The sequence below is a fragment of the Papilio polytes genome, unplaced genomic scaffold (assembly GCF_000836215.1).
Source record: "Papilio polytes unplaced genomic scaffold, Ppol_1.0 DF823288.1, whole genome shotgun sequence".
Taxonomy (NCBI): Eukaryota; Metazoa; Arthropoda; class Insecta; order Lepidoptera; family Papilionidae; genus Papilio; species Papilio polytes.
In genome coordinates, this window is record NW_013525916.1 from 538,519 (window position 1) to 550,131 (window position 11,613).

The 11,613-nt window shown below is 34.3% G+C and overlaps 1 protein-coding gene across 1 annotated transcript in view; it reads left to right on the top strand.

Annotated features, from left to right (window-relative positions):
- LOC106104951 overlaps positions 1-11,613 on the top strand; it is a 130,270-nt gene that overhangs the window by 26,749 nt on the left and 91,908 nt on the right. The gene's annotated exons all lie outside the window — the stretch shown is intronic.

The following is an 11,613-nucleotide window of genomic DNA, read 5'->3' on the forward strand; positions in this document are numbered from 1 at the left end:
TCTATCGATGGTCGAATATACAATTCCCTTGCGATCCGAAGTGGCTTTCGCGTTCGCTCTTTGCAGGAAACGAACGGCCGTACGGGGACCCGAGCGCTGGCTGTGTAATGAAACAAAGGAAAGCATCAAATGAACTCAGGATATTTTTTCGCACTTGTTTTATAAAGTTTTACTGTAATATAGTTCCTGCAGAATATGCTACGGAACTAAAGTGATATTTTATATCGACTTATTATTACTTACTAGCTTTTGCCCGCGACTCTGTCCGTCCGTCCGTGGACTTAAAAAAACAAAAGGCCTATGTGTTCTTCCAGACTATGGTCTACATCTATGGCAAATTTCACACAGATCCGTTGAGCCGTTTAGGATACAAACTCTAACAAACATCCATCCATCGATCTAAACTTTAGCATTTTTAATATTACGAGTAGTAAGTTCCTAGAGCATCCTTTGACTAATAAAGACTTCAGTTAATACTTAAAAGTCCCACTTACATGTTTATGTCGACTGTCATTTTATAAACACAAATGTTAACTACTTGTGTAAAAAACCTAAGTTGTATTAATATTTGTATAGACAATACAAACCATAACACTCCATTTTCCCATATTTCCGTACCATTAATTACCATCAAAGCGAACCAAAAGTACCATCTACTGTTAAAAGTAATTGTACTCAGGGAGGCTCAAAGACTTCGAGTATCGGTTCACATTAAAATTAGTTCGAAAAAGATAGGGGACGAGGGTGAAGAAATGTTCGAGATATGCCGCGATACCATCCCTCGTTTCAGGGCCATTAATCAAATGTCACAAGCTATTAAAACGGGGTGGTGAACGCATCTATAAGTTCTCCGATCTATGCAATATATTGAAGAAAAAAACAGTTGTTATTCCTTTTTATCGTAGGGTGAGCTGTCAGCGCGCTATTGATATATATTGCAAGCCCCCTTTTCTCTATTATAGAGTATGAGATGATTTTTTTTTTCGCTTTAATGTCTCCATCAATGTGTGCATTTTAATCATGCGCCAACAGCTCATTAAAGGGTATTAATATAGAGTATGTTGTTGCAAAAGGTGTTATTGCCTCGTATACAGGTTTTATCTTTTTATCATACTTGTATATTTTATGTAAGAATAATAAAACATCGACGGCATTGCTTTTATATGCACCGTTTATTAAAGTCCGTATGTTTAAATTTTCAAAATAAAAACTAAGCTATCTACAGATTGCTCAGTATTAAGTGACAGTGTTAACTGGACAGTCGAACTGTTCAGTAAACTGTAAGCTATAAGTGAGCGTATATAGCGAGCTTTTTGTTTGTAATATCCGTAGATTTGTGAGGTATTAGACATGTAGACTGTGATACTGAAATTAAAAAAATCTTACATAAGCTTAAAAGCTCGTCAAACGTGGATTTAACAATGAAAGCTTTTTAAACACGCTTAACTGATAAGGATCGCGTTAATTGGTGCGCCGTGTCCATTAAAATTCTGACGCCTGATAATTTTTAATCTTTACATTTACCTTTCTACAGTTTTGTTTTATAAAACGTACAAATTCCCCGAGCTTTTGCGTCAATCGTTTCTCCTTAATTCAAATAAAGCACTTATTTATTTAGGTTTCTTTTTAATATTCATCATCACGCGAAACGACTAGCCCTCTACATATTAATAATTTTCGCTCTCGCGTGTTTGTTTTAATTTTAATTATTTTCGTGGTTATATTTAATTTAAAACAATCGAGATCTTTGTCGATGTTTTGTTTTGTTACTAATTTTTTAAATGCAAAGTACGGTATTGCGATAAACACATATTGTTGAAACACATATTACATTTTGTCGCTGTAATATCAATTAGAAATATAATAAAAATACACGACATGAATGACATGTGTAACACAACACAATGACATAAATAGGTCATAATAATTACATATGTACAGTAACTTAAGTGATGATTTTTTGTAATGTTATATGTGAACTTAGGTGTCTATGCTTTTAAAAGCTTTGATGGATTTCGTTCATTGAGAAGGGTTTTATAAGTGAAGCTTTCATTTCTCGGGTCGAAGAGTATTTTTCTTGAGGGTTGTTAATGATGTTAGGGTTGAAGGTCGAATCAAGTTACATCTCGTTTTCAATTCGTACTATTTAGTTAAATGTAGTCGAGTTATATTTATCCTAAGTTGGAAAACTTTATGCCTATTCGCGACCAGAATATGCTTTTGGTTTTTTTCCAAGTCAATTAGATCCCTTTCTTTTCAACATCGTAAAAATATACAAATATTTTGTTATACAAAAGTACATAATTCATAAAGAAAGATTTACAATTTCGCCCCAAATTACCGCATAAATAAAAACGAGGAAAAAATAATTGCAGCTTCTTTATTACATTAACAAAACGAGCGTTGTTTTCAAGACTTGCCTTATTTTAATATACCTTCTAAAATCCACCCTGAGGGTGGGAAGGGTTCGCCGGAAGAGCGGTTATTTATAAACCAATTAAAACCGCTGCGACCGCCAGATAACATGTCCGATGAATCGGGAAGGGTCCTCGACTTTAGACTCCTCGGCTTTGCAGTCAATGATAAGTGTTGACCCTAGGGTTTGGAATTTAATTCGATTGTAACTTATTACTTACTAAGTTTTGACGGCGACTACTTCCACGCGGAATTAAAAAAAAACCTAGTAAAAAGCCTGTATATTTAAAAAATACTGGCAATTCAAACTTTCCAATCAAACAAAAAACACTTCACTTTTATTCGTTGTTGTGCAAAAAAATCGCAAATACAATCCTTGCTTTGATAAATTGATTAATGCGTTTAATCCGGGTGACCACTTTATCGCGGTCAACGGGACCTTCACATTTCTAATGTCATCGATTAGCACAAAGGCTCGAGGTCAACAAAAAATATGAGGACCCCAACAGCTGCGGACGATCGCTCACTGAGATGATTAAGCGTACCATTTGCAGGGCCGGCGTTATGAATCGACCGATTAAATGTGACCTCACAAATCCTGTACATCGGTAGCTATCATTAGGATTAATATAACCTGTTTTTTAATGAATTTTGAATACATTACAATTAACTTGTTGTTTTTTGGTCTAGCTCTATTTTAATCAAGTGTAACAGTGGAACTCAGGAAGATTTATTTGATATCGTCTGTTCCCATGCGGCCTCATCTCCGTGAAATTATAAAAACTTTATTTTATTGTTTACATTTGTCTAATTGTCAATTCCAAATGTCAAAATTACCGTTACCATAATAAGCTTGTTCCTTAATGTTGGCAGCTTGTAGTTTATGGTCCTTTTCCCATGTGAAGGTATTTGTTTTCTAATTTATTTACCTCCTAAGTTTAATAGCGTGAAAGTATATTGCCTAAAGCGTGTCGTAAGTGTAGGGCTTTTTATTAAAGAAATGATTAATTTAACATATGCTGTGATTGCTTACGTCCTACGCCACGAAGTAGTGTATGTTTACGCTTTCTATATTAGTATAGAAGTATAGACTAATATTTAACATAATATAGATGTAACACGTGTATATTTAAATTCTAAATTGTAATCTGAACGAGACCGTCTATAATCTTGTAGCTGTCGCCTACGGCGTAGCGGCGTAGCTTTCACGCATTTAGAGCTACGATATTCGCATTCAGCCCGCAGCTATTGCGTTGAGTCTACAGGGAGACTCTCACTGTTAGTGATATTTTATAGATAAATGATATTTACGTAGCCTCAAGCAATCCTCTTATTCTTCTTGACACTTCTACAGATTGTCTTGTTATTTTAGTTAGATGATATATTTGAAATTTATCTGAACTCTGTTTAGAGTTATTTTGGTGATTCTAATAGGCCTTATTTTTGATGAATTAAATAACGTTTTGATATTCTTCGGAAAGTCTTTAAATTGTTTTACCAATTACTAGCTGTTGATTGCGACTTCGTCGTGAAATTAAGTAATAATAAAGCTGCTTTTATGGTGAAAGATTTTTGAAATCGGCCCAGTTGTTTTTGAGTTATTTTAATACATACAAAAATACATCTTTCCTCTTTATAATATTACTAGCTGTTCCCGTGCGACTTCATCCGCATAAAATTAAGCAAATTTTATCTTGTTGTTTACATGTGTCAAATTATCAATTGCAAATGTCAAAATGACATGACATGATGACAAACCATGGCAACCTGGGTTCCTTGATGTTGGCAGCAACTTATGGTCTCTTTCTCACATTAGGGTTTTTATCCAAAATATTTAATGGCGTGAAATATATAGCCTAAAGCGTAACGTAAGTGTAGGGTTTTTTTATTAAATAAAGATTTATTCAAAAATATGCTGTAGTTGCTGACATCTTAGGCAATAAAGAAATGTGTACGCTTTATTATAATAGTATAGAGTATAGACTATAGATGGATATAGAAATAATTCACGCAGTAACTAAAACTTCGATTATTGTGCATTCAAAATGTAATAATTAATTGGTTGCGGGTAACGTTTCAATTACGATAAATTATATTTGAGTTTTGGAATCAATTAAAAACAAACGTCGGCTTTAACAATCCACATTGCGTCACAATTAGTGAATGGCTTCATGAATAAATTAAACTTACATTTGTTCATTAAAGCCAATCAAAACGGCACTGACTCAGTACGAGCAAATTGTACAGGAGGTGCGCTGTGACGTCACTAAGCGGCGCGCAAACACGAACAGAGTATAAACAAACAGACAAACGGCTCTGATCCCTCTGTGTACGTTTGCATTACGTGTTCCTTTGCGGGACGATGATTGAGGGGCTTCAATTGATAGTTTTCACCGGCAACCAAATACACTGCTTTGAAATAAACAAATGAGTGTGTAATTCTTGTTTTTTTTTCAGATATAGATGGAACTTTTGAATGTCTTACAATAAAATTGTAGTTATAGTTTGTCAAAATAAGATTACTTTGATAAATGACGCATATGAAGTACCAAATTCAATTTGTATGAAAGCAAATGCCGTACTTAATAGACAGGTATCGTAGTAACGAAACAAACACACATAGCGAACAATTATGAACTATCGATATTTGGTTTAAATAATTATCGAACCCAACTAAAATTAATATTTTCTTATTAACTAATTTAGAGACAGTTCTAGTATTAAATATAGTGTAGAGAATTTAGCGATGACAGAAATAATAGCGAAAACCAATTCGATTACATACGGCTGTAGTAGTAATAAACATTTATTTACTCTCATTATTTGTAATGGTTCTGCAGATCATTTTATATTGAGAAAACAGTGTTTATTCATAAGTAAATCTATCGATACAACCCTATAAGAATAAAAATTGAAAATCGATAAGATTCATGACTGATTATACACAACCCTATCCCTACTAAATTTCAAATGAATTATCAAACTTTCATAAGAAATTATTGCGCTAGAATGTTATACCTAGCTCAAACATGCAGATGTATTTCATTTAGGTACAGTCAGCTTAATAAATATGTATACTTTTACAGAACTTCTAAGCTTGTATACATCGTTAATTTTTAAAACAACTTGGGTGTATTCATAATACATTTAAGATCATTGTCCATACATTTGAAACCTAACGTATACAAGTTTGTATATTGTAAACTTTTGTAAAGGCATAAATATTTATACACCTGACTGTACAATCAATAAATTTATAGGCTATTAAGAGTGTTGATACACTACATAGCAGTGCCTAGTCGCGCAAGTTATTACTGTCTGATAACTGCTGATATCTCGGGTCTTGCGAATGATTCATAGCCCTACATCGCATTGCCAAACGGTCGATGACACTAACATGTGTGGCGAAGATGCAAATTGTAGTTTGTAAAGTAGATTGCAATTAAAATATAGTATAAAACGTTTTATATAAAATATAGTACATATAAAAAAATCTTATAAGATCTACTACTATTTATTTTTCAACTAACTAAACAGATGTTTTTTAGTGTTTACCGCCTAAACGGCTGAATGGAGGTCGATGAAATTTGGCATAGATGTAGAGCAAAGTGTGGTAGATGACATAGGCTACTTAGTTTTTTTTTTAATTTCTGGCAGTCGCGGGCGAATAATAATACAGGTTCATATTCCTATCAAAATGATCGAAGTTAATTTTTACCGAAATTAACATATGTGGAATGCTGAAATGCCCGAATGATATATCACTATTGGAAATCGCACTTATCTGAAAAATATATCATACATTCCTAAAGTAAGAAATAGATTTTTTCTTCATTGGGAATTTTATTGTTAGTTGGAAGTGCAGATTTATCGTGGGTATAAAACTTACAGTTGCTCTGTTCATGGTCGTAATGCGCCGCCGGAGTTCAAACGAGTACGCTCGCTTGTTCTTTTTAAATTACATTGATTTAGAGCTTCTATGTTGGAGCGAGTTAAAACTTAGTGTTCTTATACGTAATAAAAATAAGTATATTATATAAAATCATTGTAGAAATGATAGTAGTGATCAGTTTAAGTTTTAGCTATTCCCGTGCGGCTTCATCCAAGTTATGTAAATTTATTTTACTGTTTACATTTGTCAAAATCTCAATTGCAAATGTCAAAATTACCGTTACCATAATAACCTTGCTTTCTTAATGTTGGAAGCTTGTAATTTATGGTCCCTTTCCCACATGAAATTTTGTTCCAATTTATTTACTCCCTTAGTTTAATAGCGTGAAAATATGTAGCCTAAAGCGTGTCGTAAATATAGTGCGTTTTATTAAAGAAACAATAATGCAAAAAATATGCTGCGATTGCTGACATCGTACGCCTCAAAGTAGTGTGTGTTCACACTTTATTATATTAGTCTACATAAATGTATTACAATCGTAAATTTTCTCAAAGTATTCACATAGTTAACATTTTAACTAACACAGATTTATAATTTCGGGCTTGACTAGAATAAATGACATGAATATTTTGTGTACACGCCTGGCAACATCTAACAATAACAGTCTCCAGAGGAAAGGGAAAAAAGGTTGTATTCAGCTCGTTTAATTAGACGCTCAAACGCGTCTGGCTTCCTTTGAAATATTCCAAAAACCATAAAGTCTACGGAACCATTCGCCGAGCGCTAACGCTGGCCTTCAACAATTCGTTATTTTGGTGAAAGCAAGCGTACTAACAATCATTACTTATTATAGAATTTTCAACTCTATCTCTTTATTGATAAGGTATCTTTTAATGTTGTAGGGTTTGTTGTAACTGAAGATAGAAATTGATAACGGTAATTGTATTTTCGTCATTCAAATGTCACTATTCCAATGTTATATGAATTTTGTTATTTTTTTAAATGTAAAACTAATTCAAAACTGCTGCCTAATCTGAAAATATATACATATTCGCATTTATATAATAAGTGAGATGTTATTGCTATGTTTAATATACTAGCTTAAGCCCGCGACTGCGACCGCAATTAAAAAAAAGTCGTAAGATAGCGTATGTGTTCTTCCAGACTATCCTCTACCTCTATGTCACATTTCATCGTGATCCGTTCAGCAGTTTATGCTACAAACTTTAACAAATTTCTATCCACCCGTTTAAACTTTCGCATTTATAAAATAAGTGAGATAGTAAGATTGTCATGTAGTAATTGGTGTGCATTTTCTCACAGAAACGCACAAAAGAAAGCTGGTATCATACGCACGGCTGCGTCGACCGTCACCCACAATACTTATTCCAACCATTTGTGGTTAGATGTAATATTTTTAAGCAATTTACTAAAGGAAATAAATATTTATAAATTTACTATAAACAGAAATTACTAATACCACACAAATTTGCTCAGTTTCAAATTAAAATTGTTCTATTGGATTTAACAAATTCAATATAAACTAAATAATTTAAAATCCAATTAGAAAGTAACACGGTCAAACAAATCACTTATATTTAAATACAAAGCCTGAGTCTGCAGAATTAAAAGAACCCATTCAGCCTCCCATTAAGGCTTATGACCTTATTCCTAATAGCTTCGACCTCGCGGATCGTATCGGCTTTTGAGACGCGCCGACCCCGGTCGAGTCCTCGCGGCTTTTGATAGTTAATTAAACGTCAGGAGGGAAATATTCACGTCATTAGGAAAACTCGAGACGCTGCAGTCGCGGCCGGAAGCGTCGCCGCCTCCCGCCCCACAGTCCCCGCGGAGCCTGCGCCTCCCCACTTCCGCACGACATTTGGCACCTACCATATGTTACTGATATTTAGTAAATACAGTCACTAATAAAAGATTTCTTACGTAGTATGTTATTTCTAATAAATTTTATGATAGACATATTTTTGTATCAACTTTGCTAACCGTTAAGAAATTGTCGCAATTCAAAATTGTATTACTACAGTTCTCTGCTTATTTGAGAATACATTAATATTATTCGTTATAAATCTGTCGTGGCGTCAGAAATGAGTAATAAGTGGAAATTCACCAGATTCGTAATCGAGTTATCATAGTAGTAACCGCACGCACCCCCCGCGTGAAGTAGTGAATGTTTCTAGTGAATTTGAATTTATGCCGGTGTATGTCGTCTACTGTCATTTTACATTTGTTTCTATCTTCACCTTAACGAACGGATAATTATATTTGAACATTGTTCAACATAAATGAAATTCAATGTTAAAGATTACTGCTTAATAAAATAAATATGCTCTAATTCACGATGTATATTTTACTTGTCTATGTCTATGAAAATATGAAGTGAGTTTTTGAACAAGACGTAACGTTTAGGCCTAATTCTAGTCCCTTTCTCTTTCCACCCTTTTCTTAATAGGAAAGGATGGGAAGGAAAAGTGGATTTGACAGTGGAGGAGACACATAGGAAGGGGAAATGTCCTCTTTATGTGCGTCTCCTCCTCCGTCAATTAAGGGTAGGCAACGCATCTGCAACTTCGGATGTTTATGGGCAGCGGTCGCTTTCCATTTCGGTGGATTCAGGTGACCGCTTGCTCGTTTGCTGCCTTATATTATAAAAACTTACATACTACTACTCTCTACTATATACGATACTACTCGTATATGCTAGTTTTTTCCAAACACCATTACTTAAACCACAAAACTACATTAATAATTAACTAGCTGTTGCCCACGACTTCTTCTAGACTATGCTCTACATCTATGGCGAGTTTGTTGGAGATCCGTTCAGTCGTTTAGACTACAAACTCTAGCAAACATCCATCCCTCCATCCATCCATCCATCTAAACTTATGCATTTAACTATAACATTATAATGTGATTTAATTATGAGGTTTCGTCTAATTGTATTGCTAATTTAACACCTCCAAAGCCTTTGTTGTGGGCTGTTATATTTGATTATAGTTATGTCAAACGTTACGCGGTTAACCATAATTTTCTTAATATTCAGTAATGTATTAACGCGACCTCTGGGGACACTTTATTAAACCAATACTTGATTGATGGTAAATGATTTCGTATTTTATTAAACCCTTGGGGTTTTGTTGCTTAAATATTTTACAATCATCGTTGAATGTAAATTTAAAGTAACTTCGATGGTTAATTATCGTATATTAATGCGAAATTTTACAACACAATTTATACATTAAAACGATAAATTAAGATGTATCTGAACACACAATAGACAAACAAAATCTACAGTTATTTTATGGTTACTTTCAAATTAACACAGAAATTAGTATTTATAACCTTAATTTTAAAACTAAAAATAGTTTTATCGTCATCCGATTACCTTAATCTTAGAGCGGGCGCACACCTTGGACTAAAATATCGCATAACTGCTATGCGATTGTCTATTGTTTCGTATCCAATTCAACTGTTTAGTTGCACAACTAAAAATCGAGTTGTGTGCACCTCCACATAAGCTCATAGGAATCAATGCGCGGGTAAAATATGCGATACTTTAGTCGAAGTAGTGCGCCCTCTCGTAATCTGCTAATCATGTCAAAGTTACTAAATTTGAACTTTAATTATCTACTAAACTAGTTCTTAACTATTAATGTCAACTATTACCTAATACATATTACATCAAAGTCAATAATTAGATAAGATTTATTCATGATTTTAAAAAAATTGTGATTAAAAATTTTAAAATTCGATCAGTGATACCCACTCTTGTAACTTCAATGTGCCCGTATTCGACATCCTTTACCTCGTTATGGCGTCCGGTCTCTATAGTTCCCATGTTTTTTTAAACTGACAATGAGGTTACGGTTTTTGGTACAGCTGTTAATCACGTAAATTTCGCACATGTTTTGCAAATTTGAAAGTGGAACTGTTTTTTTTATAAAATGACCAGTATTAAAAATCACATGAATTTCAAAAATTAGATTTTTTATTGGGGTTAAAATTTTTTATTGAGTTGAGGTTATGAAAGTTCCGACACGAACGAAATGCTTGGAGTACAAAGGCACTCCCTTGACCTCTTTACGACTTTTTAGAAGGTCCTAGTTCTAATATGCGTACGTGCTGGCGCCGCAATGGCCACGATAAAGAACCTCAAACCCCTCGCCCTCCGCGGACCCTCTCACCCTGGTCAAAAATATAAGGCCAAAATTAAATTCCTCACGGTCCATAAAGTATAGAATTACGTCATTATGCGCACACAGGATTCTCTCTTTTATTCTCTACAACGACACAATTTTACAATATATAATTTTTAGGGCCTATCCCACCACTGGCTGATAAAGGCTCAGATAGGTTCAAAATACGGGATTGTCAGATAAGGTAACAAAATCCGATATTTCCATCATATTTTTACACGTTGGATTGTTATCAGACAAACAATTTGGTGGGACAGGCCCTTAACTTACTATATTTAGAAAACATTGGTCATATTTGTAAACGGTAAAAGATGCTATTGATGTAGCCTGGATATTTTCGTATCAAGTCATCAAACATTCTAAGACTCAATACAGGGAAGACGCCATTGTTCCGTTTTAAAGTTTGAGATATCTAATGTCGCGTGACGGCGGCGCGGGAATTTTGATAATCCCTGCTCGAGCGATTCTCGACCTTAAGACCCGAATAATTCAACTTAATTTAATGGCACATGACGAGCTAGCGGAAATTCGATTGTGATATTCGATTGAGCCATTATAGACCTTATGACCGATACTTAAGAATTCAATTTGATAAACGTGGATAACACATGTTCGCACGGGGAATTCGTGAGATTATAATAGGTCATTGTAGATGCATCCCTTAGATTTAAACAAGATAGAACTCTTCTTCTTGTAGGTTTAAGGTTTATTTTTGTTGTGTGTGATATTATCTAAGGATGGAACCACGGCATATGCTTAAAGTTCCTAACATTTTCATTTAATGGTTGAACCGTTGTCTAAAATTACCCAGTTGTGTCGCGCGGCGTCACGACTGTGTGATCGCGGCGTCTTCAACGTTTCATTATCTAATATTCTCATAATTTTACCACATCTTCTCAACAACGTACAACGAATTTTCTCCAACAAACGTTTAACTTTCAACCATCGTATTGAGTGGCATTGATAACGACAGCAAAACACCTTTTTTCCTACTATTTCGTTCGTGCAGAATTAAAAAAAATTGAGCAAGCATGGTCTTTGTGTTCCTTGTGGCGTCGGTGGCTCAGTGGTTTGAACACTTGACTTGTAATC